Consider the following 17,307-nt stretch of genomic DNA (forward strand, 5'->3'; position numbering starts at 1 on the left):
TTAAAATATATTCAGGTGTCCCACCGGAGTGGCTCAGTTGGTTGAGCGTCATCCTGTGCATGGAAAGGTTGCTGGTTCAATCCCCAGTCGGGGCACATACAGAAGGCAACCAATTGATGTTTCTCTCTGTGCATGGAAAGGTTGCCGGTTCAATCCCCAGTCAGGCCACATACAGAAAGCAACCAATTGATGCTTCTCTCTCACATTGATGTTTCTCTCTCTCCCTCCCTCTCTTTAATCATGTCCTTGGGTGATGATTAAAAAATAAACTAATAAGTAATAAATAATGAATATATGTAAGGCACTGACTGCGCCTAGATGGTAGAAGCTATTCACTACATGTTAGCCGCCTTCTGCTTTCCTGGGTATTTCTTCCCTCCACATCTCTCCAGCAAGGGGCACCGTGTGTGCCTAATTGCACAGCCACCTGGGATTCTGGGAGACTGACACTGACAACAAGCACATCCCATTTCCAAAAGCCAAGAAGGCAAGTTTGGGATTATGATCAGCCTCAAGGCTTCAGACAAAGCAGGAAGGTGAAGTCTGTCCCAGGTGCTGTGAGCGTGAAGAGCCCCAGGAAGGCGGAGGACTCTGGCGGAGGTAAGGACACAGGTTCTTGATATATAAGGAATACTTTTTTGAGATAACTGAGCATATCTCTTCAATGACCTCGACGCAGGTCCTGGGGACCACAGTTCACATTCTTTCAAAAAAGAGGGACTAAAACCAACACAACAGGCAGCATCAGTCTGCAGAGCTCTTGCTCCCGCAGCCAGGAGCTGTAAGGCGCAAGGACGTGGGGACAATGGGCATGGCGAAGGCAGCAGCAGCAGCAACATCGAGATGACTTCGTTTACCCAGTAGCAAAAACCACAGTGTCTTCCAAGAAAGAGTGTGAGTCACCAGGCCCCTCAGAAAAGGGGTCAGGGGTGTATGGGGTGGCGCAGGCAGCATGATGTGAGAAAAACAAGCATTCTGAGGACACACAGGTTCAAATCCCGACATAGCTCTGGGGCATCAGTTCCTTATTGCTAAAACATGGGGAAGAAGAAGAAGAATGCCAATTTCATAGCATTGCTTTGGGAATTAAATAAGTTAATCTGTGTAAAGGGCATTAGCAATAAACGTTACTTTGATAGCTAAGTTCTTGGTTTTCCTCAAAGTTGGAGAAAGAAGGGTCATACTCTCTCCTTACCTTCCACTGACCCGGACAAGAATCCTTGGCTTCAATTAAACTGACCTCAACTCTGATATCCTGTGGGGAGATGCTCTCCCTGCCTCGGTCCCAGCCATCCCACCTGGTCCAGACTCTTGAAATCCAGACCTGCATCAACTCCTGATGGATTTCCCAGACACCCCCAGTGCCCAGTCATGTTGCCATCCTCTGAATCCCCACAGCACTTCCCTACTGATCCACTTGGCAATCAATCAGACCACTCTGGGCCATTCTCGTATCATTCACATCTTGTTTAATCATGTTGTTGGTTAATTCTTCATAGGTAAGATTTTACACCCAACGACACTGTAGCTTTTCATAACTCTTCCTGCAGCTACGACAACAGTAGGCACATACTTGATGCTACAGCTATTTTGAATGAGTGAATGAGCTGAGTTTAAAGGGCTAGGTGAATGACATCAGGGCTTAGGGTCCAGGATCCAGATGGCTTTCAGAGTCCAGGCGACCGTGTTGCTCTGAGCCGCTGGTCAATTAGCGATGGATGAGCCTCCTACCACCTCAGCCAGATGCCCTGCAGAGGGACTCAGAGCCTCTTCCTCGCTCACCTTGCTGATTCCCATCCTACTGATCTAGTTCAAGGTGACTAGAGCCTGTAGAAAAGGAAATAGCCAGATGGCGTCAGCCTGAGACAGCAACACTGCCAGCTGCATTGGCAAGGCCGGGAAACCCCAGGCAGGCCAGGCAGAGCAATCAAGAGTGCTGTATCTCTGTGCTAATGTGCAAATAGCTGGTGCTGGGTATCTAGTCAGCCTAGAAGGGCACAGCAACGGGTAATCCAGGGGACCGCCAATGGTCTGGAGTCCACAAGGGACGATGGCCATGAGGGAGCAGTTCAAGTGCAGAAGGACCCCAGCCAAGGCACCTTGGAAAGCACCTGTGGACTGGGCCAGGGCCAGACTAGAAAGGCACTGGTCCCCTGCCTGATTGGAAAATGCTCTCAGAGGGGACACAGGAGCCTGGCGGGCATGGCGGCCTCATTAGTCCTAGGTTGGAACAGAACACCCTTCAGCTTCCCTCCCCACGGGCATTTGCTAGTTAGGATGTTCTTCCTCTCATCTAAGCACAGAGCCTCCCAATGAAGAGGAAGCCGGGGGGGGGGGGCTGGAATATTGTGGAGGTGATTAATACAGGTCCTGCTTCCCGCAATGGCAATTCAAGCACTGGGCTGGCCGGACTCCAAGACGGGCGCAGGTGCCAGGGAAGACAGAGGGAGGGAACAAACAGAAGGTGTGGTTGGCAAGTCTGTCTGCAGTACACCAAAGAGGAGGGTCCTGTTAGTCTAATACATTACAACAATATCTGGTAGGAAGAGAAATCCCCTAATGGCATTACCTGTCCAAAGGGTGACTTTGAGATTTGAGGCTAATACCTGCTAAATTCCAGGTCCCTTTGCTCTTATGGGTAAAATCACCCCCAGCTGACTCTTCGAATGGTGGGCCCTTGGAGAGAGAAGGATAGGAGCAAGGCATCCACGTATTCCAGAGTTTTGAGACAAAGAGGATAGTTACCCCAGTCTCAGGAACCAGAAGGTACAGGACAAGCAACTTCTCAGGAGGATATACAACTGACTGCTCCTCCCTCATCCAGTCCTCCTCACCGAATCTCCTTAGGGCTGTTCCCAAAGCAGCCTGCTCCTCGCCTCGCCCTGCCCCAAACTGAGGGCTCCAGGGGCTGGCACACTGCTTTGCTCCTGGATCTGAGTCCCCCGCGGCCTCGGACCTCGCCTGCCCTATCAGGACAATACCTCTGGAGGCTTGCCCTTCCTCCACCATGGACACATGCTAACATGCTGATCTTGACAACACCAGGTTAAATCAAGCTCCAGGACAACTTTGAAGGGGAAGTAAAAAAAAAAAAAAAGGTCAAGGTATAACAGGAGATGGAGGAGGAAGAGAAATTCACTCCTGTTCCCTGGGGCTAATAGAAAGAGGAGACTTTTATTTTTAATGAACATGGGCCTCAGTTCCAATGTTGGTCAGAATTTTCCCCATAAACCCAGGTAAACCTGGCTTGAGCAAAATGCATGAGTATAGAGCAGTGATGGCGAACCTATGACACGCGTGTCAGAGGTGACACGCGAACTCATTTTTTTGGTTGATGTTTCTTTGTTAAATGGCATTTAAATATATAAAATAAATATCAAAAATATAAGTCTCTGTTTTACTATGGTTGCAAAGATCAAAAAATTTCTATATGTGACACGGCACCAGAGTTAAGTTAGGGTTTTTCAAAATGCTGACACGCCGAGCTCAAAAGGTTCGCCATCACTGGTATAGAGTATGTCAGGCCTGGCTGCATAGAGAGCTCTAAGATGTGATCAGGCCCAGCTGGTGTTGCTCAGTGGTTGAGCATTGACCTATAGAACAGGAGATCACAGTTTGATTCCTCTTCAGGGCACATGCCCGGGTTGCAAGCTTGATCCCCAGTAGAAGGCATGCAGGAGGCAGCCAATCAATGATTCTCTCATCATTGATGTTCCTAGCTCTCTCTCCCTCTCCCTTCCTCTCTGAAATCAATAAAAATATACTTTTTAAAAAAAAAGCTGTGGTCAGGATGGATTTCTCTGCCATGTGTAGCTGGACTTTCTACATTGGCTCCACTCGCAGGCAGCAATGGCAAGACGGCCCCACCCCCCAAGCAGCTTCAATTCCAAGGGGAGAGTTTCAACCAAAGTCCCAGAATTGAGTCACTTTGTCTGTCTTGGGTTAAGTGCCCACTTCTGGAGCCAGGAGTGGGGTCAGTTGCACTCAAACTGCAAGATTTTAGCATGAGAAAACCGAGATTTTTCAAAGAAAAAGCAAAGTGCTGCTATCAGAAGCAGACAAACACCTGACCACCAGGGACTCCATCTTGAATCAGCAGGTCAAGTTTCTCACTATGCAGGCACCCAGGATGAGGTGAAGCATATAAACAGATGGGTGACTGGAGGAACAGCAGACAAACTCCTGGCCCCCAAGAGCCAGTCAGTATTCTCTACCTTGGTCTCTTCAGTCTTTTTTTTTTATTATTGGTTTCAGAGAGGAAGTGAGAGATAGAAACATCAATGATGAGAGAGAATCATTGATCAGCTGCCTCCTGCATGCCCCTCCTGAGGATCGAGCCCACAACCCAGGCATGTACCTTGACTGAAATCAAACCCGGGACCTTTCAGTCCCCAGGCCAATGCTCTACCCACTGAGCCAAACCAGCTAGGGCTCTTCAGTCTTAAAACAGAGCCTGACACAGGACACTGCATTTAACTTGAACTACCTCCAAGGCATTTAGGAAAACTGTGGGTTCAAGAAAAATGAAGAATGGCTCACAAAAATTTCATCTCTCCTGAGTGTCCAAAAGAGGCAGAAACCTCTTGGAAAATTCTAGTCTTCATAATTCAAAGGATATGATGACCTCAGATTGAGAGAGTTGTGATGAAAGCTGAGGTAACTTTGCCGCCCAGGCAGAGGAAGTTTTTTGTTGTTGTTGTTTGTTTGTTTGTTTGTTTTCTTTTCTTGGAGACAGAGGAAGTTTTGCTTCCTGGTGACAGGAGACGGTGGAGAAATATCCCAGGCCTTGACCTGGGATGGAGGGAATGGAATCCAGGAGAGAGAATGTGGCCGTGGATACTGGTACGCAAGCTAGATCATGCCCACCTATCCTGGTTGTTGGAGACTGCAGACCTGTCAGTTGGCTCATTGGGGTTGAGTTTATCCACCAAGATGCCAGACTTAGTTAATAGGCTATTTTGTAAACTTAAACTTCTGACTAAATTAAAGGCCTAGTGTATGAAAATTAGTGCACTGGGAGGGGGGCAGTCCCTCAGCCTGGCCTGTGCCCTCTCACAGTCTAGTGTATGAAAATTAGTGCACCGGGGTGGGGGGGGTCCCTCAGCCTGGCCTGTGCCCTCTCACACTCTGGGAGCCCTCCAGGGATGTCTGACTGACAGCTTAGGCCCACTTCCCATCGCCACCCACCCCCCCTGCTGCCGCCAGTGGCCTCCATCTGCAGGAGGCGACCAGCACTAGCCGCTGGCCGGTGAGCGGCCAGCCCTGCCCCCCAATCACCCCTCTGCTGCAGCCGGTCACTGCCACCCCCCAATCGTTGTCCCCTCCCTCTGCCCACTGGCACCTGCCTTGGCTGCCTTGGTGCCACCCGCTCACCAGCCCCACCCCACCCCAACCAGTCATTCCGCCCTCCGGTCGATTTGCACATTAGGCTTTTATTATATAGGCTGTTACAAGAGGACAAGTAGAGGGCAAGGGCCAGTGATGGAAGAAAGTCAGAGGTCCAGGAGCCATGAACTCTAGGCTTTGGAAGAAAAAAACATGGACTTTCGAGTTAGAAAACTAGGTTTCCTACTACTAATGCTACATACAAGCTGTGTGACCTTGGGTACGTTACTGAACCTCTCTGGCATTTAGTTTTCTCTTCTATAACATAAACATAATGATACCAACCCCTCACGAAGTCATAGACTCACCCTGGCCGGTGTAGCTCTGTTGGTTGGGCATTGTCCCCTGCACTGAAAGGTCGCTGGTTCGAGTCCCGGCCTGGGTGGCAAGCAGGAGGCAGCCAATCAATGTTTCACTCTCACACTGATGTTCCTCTCTCTCCCTCTGCTTTCCTCTGTCTCAAAAAAATCAATAAAAATATTTTTAAAAGAAGTCATAGGATCAAATACAATAAGCATAACTAAAACTCTATCACCATCCCTAGGATTTCAGAAGTATATGATCCACAGTGAGTATTAACTCCTCCCAGGATTTCCTCTCTCAAAGCTTTTTAAGCGCTTCACCATTTGTTCTGCCACCAGCAGCCTCGGGAACAGATGAGGGAAAAGAGGGCGCTCCTAGAGGGAGAGTCATTGACCCTCCTCTTCACTTCCTTGCTTAGTATCTGTGGTTTCCAAGGGAGTCAGAGACCGACAGCAGTGTCCCCAGGCCTGGCCAAACCCAAAATTGGCCCAGACCAGGCAGATGGCTTATTGCTCCTTCTTAAACACCTCCAGGCAAGAAATTTCTGGGCCTGCTCACCTTTGTAATTCTATGAGTGAGTTAGGATGCTCTTTCTTGTGACTAATTCCTAACCCTCCAGCGTTAACTACTGTTCACATTCATTCATGTATTCACTCAACTGTTGATTCATTATTGCTATAATAATTATTGGGCACATGTTATGCCAGGCACCATGCCAACTGCTGGAAATACAGAAATGAGCAAGATTCCTTTGCCCTTAAGAAGCCTGGAGGCTAGTGGGAAGAAGACACATTGACACACAATCGTCCTAGTACACAGTAAGCGCCTTAACAGAGATCAGCTCCAACACTTTGGAAGCCCTGAGGGTCACAGAACCTGAGTTTGGGAGAGGGGACTCAGGGAAGGCTCCTCAGAGAAGGACATTTGAGCTGAGTCTTAAGGAACTGCTGAGCAAACAGACTTGAGCAACAGTTATTTGGTGACTACTGTTCCTCAGCCCTTATCATGCAACAAGCCTAATAGGTTGGTTCGTGTCAAGCTGATTATCGCATGGATGATACTGTGTTGACCGCACTGGGGTCATTACCAAGCAGAAGTTACAATCCAATGCCTGCTGGGCACTAAGACCTCTTGTGGTGAATGATGCCCTATGGCAGTGGTTCTCAACCTTCTGGCCCTTTAAATACAGTTCCTCATGTTGTGACCCCACCATAAAATTATTTTCGTTGTGATCTCGGAAGCAGGTGGCCCAGTCAGGATGCACCATAGGGGCTGTTGCAGTCTCCATGGTCAATGGAAAGTGCAGTAATGGAGGCCTGGTCCTCACAGAGACTGGGAGTGGTGGCCCACCAGGCAAGAGTGTGGAATCATCTTTTTCTTTTGATCCTGAATCTGTTTGCATGTTGACAGGACCCTCTCGTCCCACCCTCAACCACCAAATCCCAGAAGAAACGAATAATACACATGAAGCCAGACTGGAGCAACCGGTTGAAGCAATCCCTCTTCACCTCTCCAGTGGGCGCCCTCTCCCCATCTCCCTCACGCTCAGTTCCTTCCAGGAGACAGAGGTGCCTTTAAGGTAGAGGTGCAGGTCACACGTCAGTGTGGAGTGGGGTGCCAGGGAAGACTCAGCAAAATGCCTGTATCTCAGCTATTGTCCTCTTTCCACTTCTGGTGAGTGTCCGTCATAATTTGAGATAAGAATGACTCAGGTTAGACTTTCTGAAGAATTTATTCGATTCTGATAGACAAAAGCAAGAATATTTAACGTGAGGGGGCAACAGAGTCTGCTTGGGGGTGTTGGGGGGGTGGGCGGGGTTGAAGAAGAGGCCTCTACCGGTGGAGCCCTGTGCAGGTCCGTTTGGAGGCAGAGTGACATCCCAGGAGGAGCACAGGTGCCTCCTCTTCCAGCAGAGGGTCAGGAGCAGAGCAGGACAGCCCTTCAGACCCTACCTTCACTTTCGGGTATGCTGTTCTTTTGCTTCCACTTGCTCACCCCATCCGTCCCACTTCTCAGGTGAAGTGGTTCTCCTCTTCCGTCCCCCTTCCCCCTTGACTAAGAGCCTTTACGGTGGGCACATCTCCGTTCCTGCCTTCTGGAAGCTGTTAACCTGAGATGGACACACAGAGTAGCCAGATATTTAAAATCTCTCTCTTTCCTCCCTGCTAGCCACTAGGGCAATTGGGTCTAGACACGGCCCAGTCTCGTGTCTTTTCTTTCTAGGAGTCAGACTGAGCAGAGCTGGCCCGGCTCTGCAAGCACTCGTCATCCCCCCTCTCTGAGCTTCATTTCCCATGATATGAGTGAATTAGTCCCCACTTCGCAGGGACTGCCGGAGTGAAAGGAGGCCATGCAAGTCAAGCGGCTGGCCCATTGTCTGGCATATAATGGGGCTCCATAAATATCAGTTGGGTGGTTGACTGAAAGGTAAGTGTCCAACCTGAGCATTGGCCCAAACCCCATAGGAGGCCTTCGGCTCACTAACTAGGTGTCTGGAATGGGTCATGATGATGGGGCTAAGTTGCTGCTTAAATAATAGGGGAGGAAATGGGCTGAGCCTCCCCGTCAAAGTAAATTCCACTCTAGTTCCTGTGAGGGCCCACGTCTCACTGTCCTCCCAGGTGAGAAGGAGAAGGCAGGAATCTAGTGTCAGCTTGAGAACCAGAAGGGCTAGAACTCAATTCTGGAAGAGAGGCAGGTTCCACTGCCACCCTGCCTTCCCACTGCCCCTCCCAGCCAGGGCTGTTCTCCCCAGAACTCCCCAAGTCTCCTCATACTCCCCAAGTCTCCCAGTGCTCCCACATCCCCTAGTACTCTCCAAGTCTCCAAGTACTCCCCTGTTCCCCCAGTACTCACGTGTCTCCCAGTACTCCCCATCCTGCAGCCTGAAGAACTGGCCTGAGGGGTGGAGAGTCATAAAGCCTGTCTTCTCAAGGGAGGGGACAAGAGTCATGGGCTTGCTTTCACAGGACCTCTGTTAGATGCCTCTCATGAACCTCAAGCAATCAGTCAACCTGTCTGAGCCTCAGTTTCCCCAACTGTAAAAACTGTGGCTGTGGATATGAGTGTGCAAGCAAGACCATGCCCACCTGTCCTGGTTTTTGGAGACTGCAGACCTGTGGGAATAATAACTCACATCCTAACCTGCCTCCCGTATAGGACTATTGCTAGGTTCCAATGGAATAATCTATGTGGAAAAGCACTTGGTAAACTGCAAACACAGAAGAAGGATCAAAGGCTCTGGAACAGAGGACCCGCGAGGTGGGACAGGTTGCAAAGGCTTCCTGTTTGACATGGGAGCCAGGAAGGATCCTTCCAATTGGCTTCTCTTTGATCTTATTTGAAACTTAATGAGCACTTAAGGCATTGCTGACACGCTAATTAGGACTGAAAATTAAATTTAAAAGTCATCACTTGTTCCCTTCCTTCCACATTCATTTCCTCAGCTCTATTGAGCACAACTATTAACTAAAATCTATTTTTAAATGGCACAAATTTGCTGTTCACTAAAACAAACGAGAGACAAATATTTTGTTAGAAAGACAAATCGCAAACCAAACTTGAGGTTAATGGGGAAAAATAACCTAGTTAATGAGTTCAACTGTCAACCAAACAACTGTAGCTTTGAAAACAATTGAACCCGAATGAAATTGGAACAGCAAGATATGCTCCCCAGGAAATGAAATGGATCCCACATGTCATCAAAGCACCTCGGGCCAAAAGTGCTTCTGGCCTCACCTGGGTGGGTCTGCCTTCCCACATCAGATCCTGCGCTTCTTCATCTAACAGTGCGGCCCTGATGTCAACAAAGTGGGGTATCCCTGCCGCACTGGGTGCTGCTGGGGTTGGAGTTCTCACAATAGCTCGAGAAAAAGAATTTCCTGAGACTCACACAGGAAGATGAGTGATTTTTATTTGTGTGGAATGATACCCCTGGGTTTCTCTTAGTCCAGTCATCGAGGAGGTGCAGCTGGGGTTTCAGTGCAGCGAGAAGCAAAGCCAGGGTCCAGAGTTTCTATTCCAGTTGCATTTGGGTCCAGTACAGCATCAGACTAGTCGCAGCCCATTAGTCCATTGTGTGGGGTCCACATGGCCGTGGGGTCCACATGACCCTGGGCCACAGGGGTGAATGCAAGAGAGCCCAGACGTACAAGTCCCAAGAGTCCAAGAGCAGCAAGAGGAACCAAGAGCATAATAAGAGCACAAGAGCACGAAGTTCTTTGTTCAGAGAATGAAGTATCCCAATTTTCCCAGTGCTTGCAGCAACCATGCCCCTCCAGGCCAACCATCTCTGTCCCCAGGAATGATTGATAGCAAGCACCTTCACTAGACCCCCCAACTTTAATGAGCACGTGTCTATTTTCCCTGTGTTGGACCCCTGAGGGGTGTAAAGTTATAGCTTCCTGGTGAAGCTGTCTAAATGACATGCCTATGATATTTGGCCTCCCCTTCTTTCCTGTTACTAATAATTAGGTTAATGACAATGGTATCAGCCCCAGATGTCATCGATGTGCTAAGTCCCCAGCAATGCAAAGATGAAGAGGTGATGCCTGGCCGGTGTTGCTCAGTGGTTGAGCGTGGACCTATGAACCAGGAGGTCATGATTTGATTCCTGGTCAGGGTACATGCCCAGGTTGCAGGCTCAATCCCCACTGTGAGGTGTGCAGGAGGCAGCCAACCAATGATTCTCCACATTGATGTTTCTATCTCTCTCTCCCTCTCCCTTCCTCTCTGAAATCAATAAAAAAAAATTTTTTAAGAAGAAAGAAAGAGAGAAAGAAAGAAAGAGAGAAAGAGATGACCCTTCCTACAGGAGCCTGTGGCCCAGCACTCAGGGTTCTCCTATGAAAACAAACTCCCACTGCCCAGCTCAGATGCCTTCTCCTCCTAACCTCCTCGAACAGGACATCTGCCTGAAATCAAAGAGTAGAACGGAACTCTGCACTCCCACTAAACCTAGTTATTGCCAGAATCAGAGCATGAAACCAGCAACACAACAAAACACCAAAAAGTACAACAAACCAAAGTTGAGCCCAAAAAGTCTCTGTGATGACAGACTGGTGGTCCTCTGACACCAGCTCCTCCAAGCCACAGAGACGGCCTCCTTTGATGTAATTCTGCATCACCCTGGCAGATTGTGACACACGTTCTATAATGATCGCAGGAAAGGCTGTCCCATCCGGGCCTCTCCACAGGAATCGCAGGAAGTGGGGAAATGAGAGTGTTGCTTGTTGAGTGTAGATGACCACCCACACTCAGCAAGGGTGTGAGCTGGAAGCCAGTTCTCCTGTGGAGGGCCCAGCAAGGTTCCTACAGAGGAAGAATAGCTGGGCTTGCTGCTGCTGTTGCTGCTGAGACATCTGCTATCTCTAATACTGCCAGAACCACCCATCCTTATCTTCCTTGGACCCTCCCAGCTGAAGTCATCATTGTCTTCCAGGAACAGAGTTCTCCCCATCTGGTTCCGAAAGCAATGCTTACCACAGACTTGAGAGTCAGTTGTTTGATTGTAGATGAACTTGTCTTGAAGGGTGAACCTGGGCTATCTGTGTTCTTATCTAGTTGCAGCCTTCCTTTAGCTCCTATCATCTTGGGAATTTCTTTTTTTTTTAAGTATGTATATATTTTTGTTGATTTCAGAGAGAGGAAAGGAGAAGGGGAGAAAGAAACATCAATGATGAGAGAATCATCCATTGACTGTCTCCTGCACGCCCCCTACTGGGGATCGCTCCCAAACCTGGGCATGTGCCCTGACCAGGAATCAAACTCTGACCTCCTGGTTCATGGGTTGACACTCAACCACAGATCCACATCAGCTGGGCAAGGAATTTCAGCCTTGATATCTCTGCCTAGCACTTCCGCCTCCAGTCCCTTAGTTGGCAGTCTTGTGGGCCAGTCTGAAGCTAAATTAGTTTCCCACGCTCTCTCTTCCAGGATCCAGCTTCCACCCCATCAGTAACCTTGGGTTATGTATGATAAGGACAGCTAAAGGTCATGAGGGCAGATGTTGCTTAGATAAATGTCTCTTGTCCACACTGCCTTCAGCCACCACCGGACTTGTTCTGCAGAGGAATGAGAGACACTTGGAAGAATTTCAAAGTCCAGCTGGCATCCCACCAACTCTAAGAAAGCTCAAACCAGACTTCCATTGGACTTGTCATCTGGACCTCAGTTCTAGACTTAATCACATACTTTGTTTTGTTGTGTATCTGTTTCATGTGTTTCCACAACTAGAGGCTGCTATAAGAAAGGGATTGTGTCATATGTTGACATAAGAATGTCCAAACTTGTAGAAAAAATGTATAAGCATTTATTAGAGTTTAGTTGAATCAAACAGAGGACACTCCTGGAAGCAAGATCTCAACAGACTGGGGGGAAATGTTTCCTAGAATGACAGTTTGTAGTCCTGTTTATGTATTTGAAATTAAGGAGGGAATGTAAGAAAGGTTTTATGAATGTGGGAGAAAGCAAGGCAGGGAACTCTCTATGATCAGATTATAGGGTAGTTATAAGATTATGTTCTTTCTTAAGGGTGGTTACTCTTCTGAGGGGTCTGAAAAGGGGGCATGTCAAGGCTGTGTTAACCTAGGTGTACAAAAACAATGGACAGGGCTTGCTTAAGGCAAAGATACCTTTTACTCAAGAAGTTATAGGCCTGAGGCATGACTACCCACCATGACCTGCCCAGTAGGAATTTATGATCAGATCACTCTGTGAGGTTACTTTCAGTTAGATTTATTACAGAACACCTTTTTTGTCCACACACACAGATCTATGTTATATAAAATTGCCCCACATTGCATCAGGCACCGATTTTCCCCACCTGCCACATAGGTAGCCAATTGACCCAATAGGCTTCCAATTGAGCCAGATTGATAACCACAGACCGATGAAGCCACTCAGGGCCCTCAAGAGTTTAGTCCCAGCCTTCACTCTATTTTTCTACCTCCATACCTTGGCTCATATCATTACCCTTACTGCTCCCCCCAACCCCCCCCCCACCCAAAACAGTTTCAAGATTATTCTTCAAGATTTTCCAAATACTAGAACCTTCTAAAGTTCCTGTCAGAAGGAAGCACTCCTGGAATTTCTATAAGTGTATTTTCCTACTTCATCTTTTCATATGTACTATCAGCACATAGTAGGCACTCAATAAATATGTTTAAAAGAATAATTATAACACCTCCTATTTTTATTATTTATGCTATGAATATATCTTTTTCCTCCACTAAATTATAAGCGTTATTATCTCTGTATACATCATCTGGGCCCAGTGGATGTTGAAACAGTAGACATTCAAGAAATGTGTACTGACTTGAATAGTAGGTAGTCATTCATGAATACAATTCCCTGAAATGAGTGCACCTAACTGGTAGGTACCAGCTCCAAGGATTCCTATATTCCTATCTATATTACATTTCTATATTACTTAATACAAGTGACCAAAGAAACTCCACAATTTAACCATGCATAACGAGCCATGTGATTAACTCATTGCAGGAACAGCAAGGGTCCCGTAGGATATGAAATGGAGTTGACTCAAATGCTGCCAAGACTGATTCAGCGTTCTCCTCTGCCTCTCTCCACCTATAAGCTCTACTCTTCCCTACTGGCAGGCTTCTTCCATGTGGCAGGAAGTGTGACCCTGATATTCCCAGAGCTTCATTCCGCACAATGTCCACTGCTGGCGGGACACTCTTTGGTCTTAAGTTTAAAAATCCCAGGAAAGGCTGTAATTGACTCAGTTTAGATCAGATAGGAGTGGGACCTCTAAAAAAAAAAAAATAACAGTTCCCATATTAATAGTGAGGAGAAAGACCATCTTAAAGAAGCATTGGGTCTGGGGGTGGGGGGACACTTGCTGTTCTAGACAGACACACTATAGGTATCCGTGATGGGAAGAGATGCAGTTTGCATTCAAGGGAGGTGGAGAGAAATGGCAAAGGTGGTTGGGGATCTCAAGTTGGAGCTCTCAAGAGGCCAGAGGAACATATATATGTGTTAAACACCTAAGGGAGAGACGAGGCTGACTGCATTTTCTTCCAGTGAGAGATGGGGGAGGGACAAGGTCCATGCTGAGACCCATCTACCCTGGAGAGCCCATGACATCCAGCTAAGAAGAGCCACTGAAGAGCTACAGAAGCAGAGAAACTGGGAAGTCAAGGTAGTGCTCTTAGTGTCCCTACTAAGCAGCTAGGGCAGCCAGCCTCGCACAGCAGCCGAACCAGGAACTTTTGATGGTGGAGACAGTGCCTCCCTCTTGCCACGGTGGGGGGAAGGGGCCCAACTCCACTTTCCCACATGCAGTGGTTATTTTTATGGGTAGATTTATTTTTATCCATTTAGACCTCGAGCTGCTGCTGGAAGAAGCGAGGCACCAAGGCTTCTGGGTTTTCACAAAGCACAGGCTTGGATGGTGGGCTCAGCTGTAGCGATCCAGCTGCCGCTGCCCCTGGAGTCACTTGGACCCACCTCTCGCATCCTTCTCTCCTGTCTACATGAGGCTGAGGCTTGGAGTGAGGCGGGGAGTGCCTTTTCTCTCATCCTGCAACCCCCCGACCAGGGATGGGGAGCACTGGGCTCTTCAAGAAGGGAGGACCACCGAACTCATCCTCCTGGCCTGCCCTGAATCCCGGTCAGCCAGGGTTGGGCAGACATCAGGAACTCTTTGGGCAGTGCCTCCCCTGCAGAGCCTGCCTCCCTGAACCCAAGAAGTTTGAGGAGAGGATCTTGCCTTTCAAATACGAACCAGGCGTCATTTTCAGCTCCACATGCCAGGCAGCCAAAGCAGACTTCTCCTCTGATGGGACCACACATCTGGCCTAAATTGTGATTCCCCCCAGACAAGTTTACTGAACCCTGAGGCAATGCCTCCCCTCACAGCCACTGTAGACAAGCTTAAAATAACTTTAGTACATATAGTGAAAGCACCACGTCAGAGGCTGTCTTTCTCATGATAAAGATGCATTTGACACTCATTGGGCGCCAAAATGTCAAACTGTTGCGATCCAGCAGGGAACCTGACAAGCCATTAAGTCTGAAGCCCTATCCAGTTGATTCCTTTCTATTCATTCTGTCTTTCCAACAATGGATCTGGGCTCCTGAAGCTGACATTTTTATAGGAATTTCCAAACTCTAACAAGGTACCATCTCTATTCCTGCCATTAGTTCTACCACTGAAATGCCCTGGAGAGTAGGGTGGGAGGGACCAGGGAAGTTTGGAGATGGGCAGGGAGTGAATGAGAAAAAAGTCTCACCTTTGGTGTCCTCCTAGCGCAAGGAGGGTGAGACCTTCAATCTCTAGAAAGGATGCCTAAAAAACTACCCATAGGTGGCTTCCATAGAGGGTGGCCCTAAACTCCCCTCCCCACCTCTGCAAGCTTCCATCAGCTGGGCTGGGCTGGGCTGAGCTGGGCTGGGGAGGAGAGGCACAAGGACAGACAGGGGGTTGTTTTGGATTTGGTTCCCAAGATAGATGGCAGCAGGAAGTCTCTAGCACCACATTGGGAACTCCAAGTTCTGAGCCCAGCCCAACCAATCTGAAAAAACGTTTCTTCAGGTGATTCACGGAGACCCCCCACCCTACCCAACTTTCAGACCCACTTGAGCCCTTTCCGGTGGCTTTCCCATAAAAATAGCCTATCTTAGCTCATGCTGTGCACTTTCCTAAAATCTCTCAAAGGCTCATAAACCCCAAAGAAGCAGCAGCTGGCCTTGGTGTGCCTGTGCCTCTTGCTAAGTGGCCCCAGGCCTGGCATTAGTGGCAGCTGGCCTTGGTTTGCTGTTTGGCCTCTTCCAGTCACTCCAAGCCCAGTACAAGTAGCAGCCATCTGCAAATCACTTTGTAGCTCACACTAGGTGGCCCCAGGCAGGGCACAGGCGGTGGCTGACCTTGGCCTGCACCTCCTGGGAGGCCCCAAAGCCAGCACACCCTGTACATCGCTTCAGACCACCCCAGAGCACCATCCAACCACCTCCAGGAGCGACACACTCAAGGGGTGAACTTGTCAGGAACCAGAAGCCTCTAAAGCAAGTCCTGTTCTGTGGGGTCAGCCCTGGCACATCAGATCCTCTGCTGTGGTTGTGGTCAGTCATCACAGCCAACTGACCTTGGGGTAAATCCCTCACATTGACATGACAACAGCACTCAAGCCTCAACTACAATAGGAGGGTGCACATAGCCCACACTGGGGAGGAGGGGACAACTGGAATGCCCAGCTTACCTGATCAGGGAGGCTGTGCAACTGGGCCCACAGGACCCAGAAGGCCACTCTACCAAGACCAGGAGACATAGCAGCTCTACCTAATACATAGAAACAAACACAGGGAGGCTACCAAAATAAGGAGACAAAGAAACATGTCCCAAATGAAAGGACAGAACAACACTCCAGAAATAAATAAATAAACAAACAAAATGGAGACAAGCAATTTATCAGATACAGAATTCAAAACACTGGTTGTAAGAATGTCAATGAACTTAGGGGAAGAGTAGATGAACTTAGTGAGAACTTCAACAAAAAGATAGGAAGCATAAAAATGAAGATAGAAAACATAAAAAAGAACCAGTCAGAAATGAAGAATACAATAACTGAAGTGAAGAATACATTACAGGCAATCAACAGTAGGTAGATTAAGTAGAAGATCACATGAGTGATTTGGAAGATAAGGAAGCAGAAAACACCCATAAGAACAACAAAAAGAAAAAAACAATCCCAAAAAATGAGGACAGTTTAAGGAGCCCCTGGGACTACTTCAAGCAAACCAACATTTGCATCATGGGGTTGCTGGAAAGAAAGAAAGGAATTGAAAGCCTATTTAAAATAATAATAATGGAAAACTTCTCTATGCTGGTGAAGGAAATAGATATACAAGTCTAGAAAGTGCAGAGGGTCCCAAACAAGATGAACCCAAAAAGACCCACACCAAGACACATCATAATTAAAATGCCCAGGGTTAAAGACAAAGAGAATCTTAAAAGCAGCAAGAAAAAAGCAATTAGTAACCTACAGGGGGCTCCCATAAGACTTTCAGTTGATTTCTCAACCCAAACTTTATAGGCCAGAAGGGAATGACACAAAATATTCAAAGTGATGAAAAGCAAGTACCTACAACCTTTACAATCAAAGGACAGATAAAGAGTTTCCAAGACAAGAAAAAGCTAAGGGAGTTCATCAACACCAAACCAGTATTATATGAAATGTTAAAGTGTCTCCTTTAAGAAGGAAAACAAAGATAAAAAATAGAAATAATAAAATGGCAATAAATACATGCATATCAATAATGATTTTATTTTTAAGTATGTTTTTATTGATTTCAGAGAGGAAGGGAGAGAGTAAGAGAGAGAGAGAGAAACATCAATGATGAGAAAGAATCATTGAGCAGCTGCCTCCTGCATGCCCCCTACTGGTGTTCGAGCCCACAACCTGGGCATGTGCCCTAACCAGGAATCAAACCTTGACCTCCTGGTTCATGGGTCTATACAACCAATGAGCCACACCAACCAGGCTATTAACAATTACTTTAAATGCAAATGGATTAAAAGCTCCAATCAAGCCCATATATCAACAATCACTTTATTTTTATTTATTTTTTATTTATTTTAAACATCAGGAGAGTTA

Source organism: Myotis brandtii, unplaced genomic scaffold (genome assembly GCF_000412655.1).
Source record: "Myotis brandtii unplaced genomic scaffold, ASM41265v1 scaffold566, whole genome shotgun sequence".
NCBI lineage: Eukaryota > Metazoa > Chordata > Mammalia > Chiroptera > Vespertilionidae > Myotis > Myotis brandtii.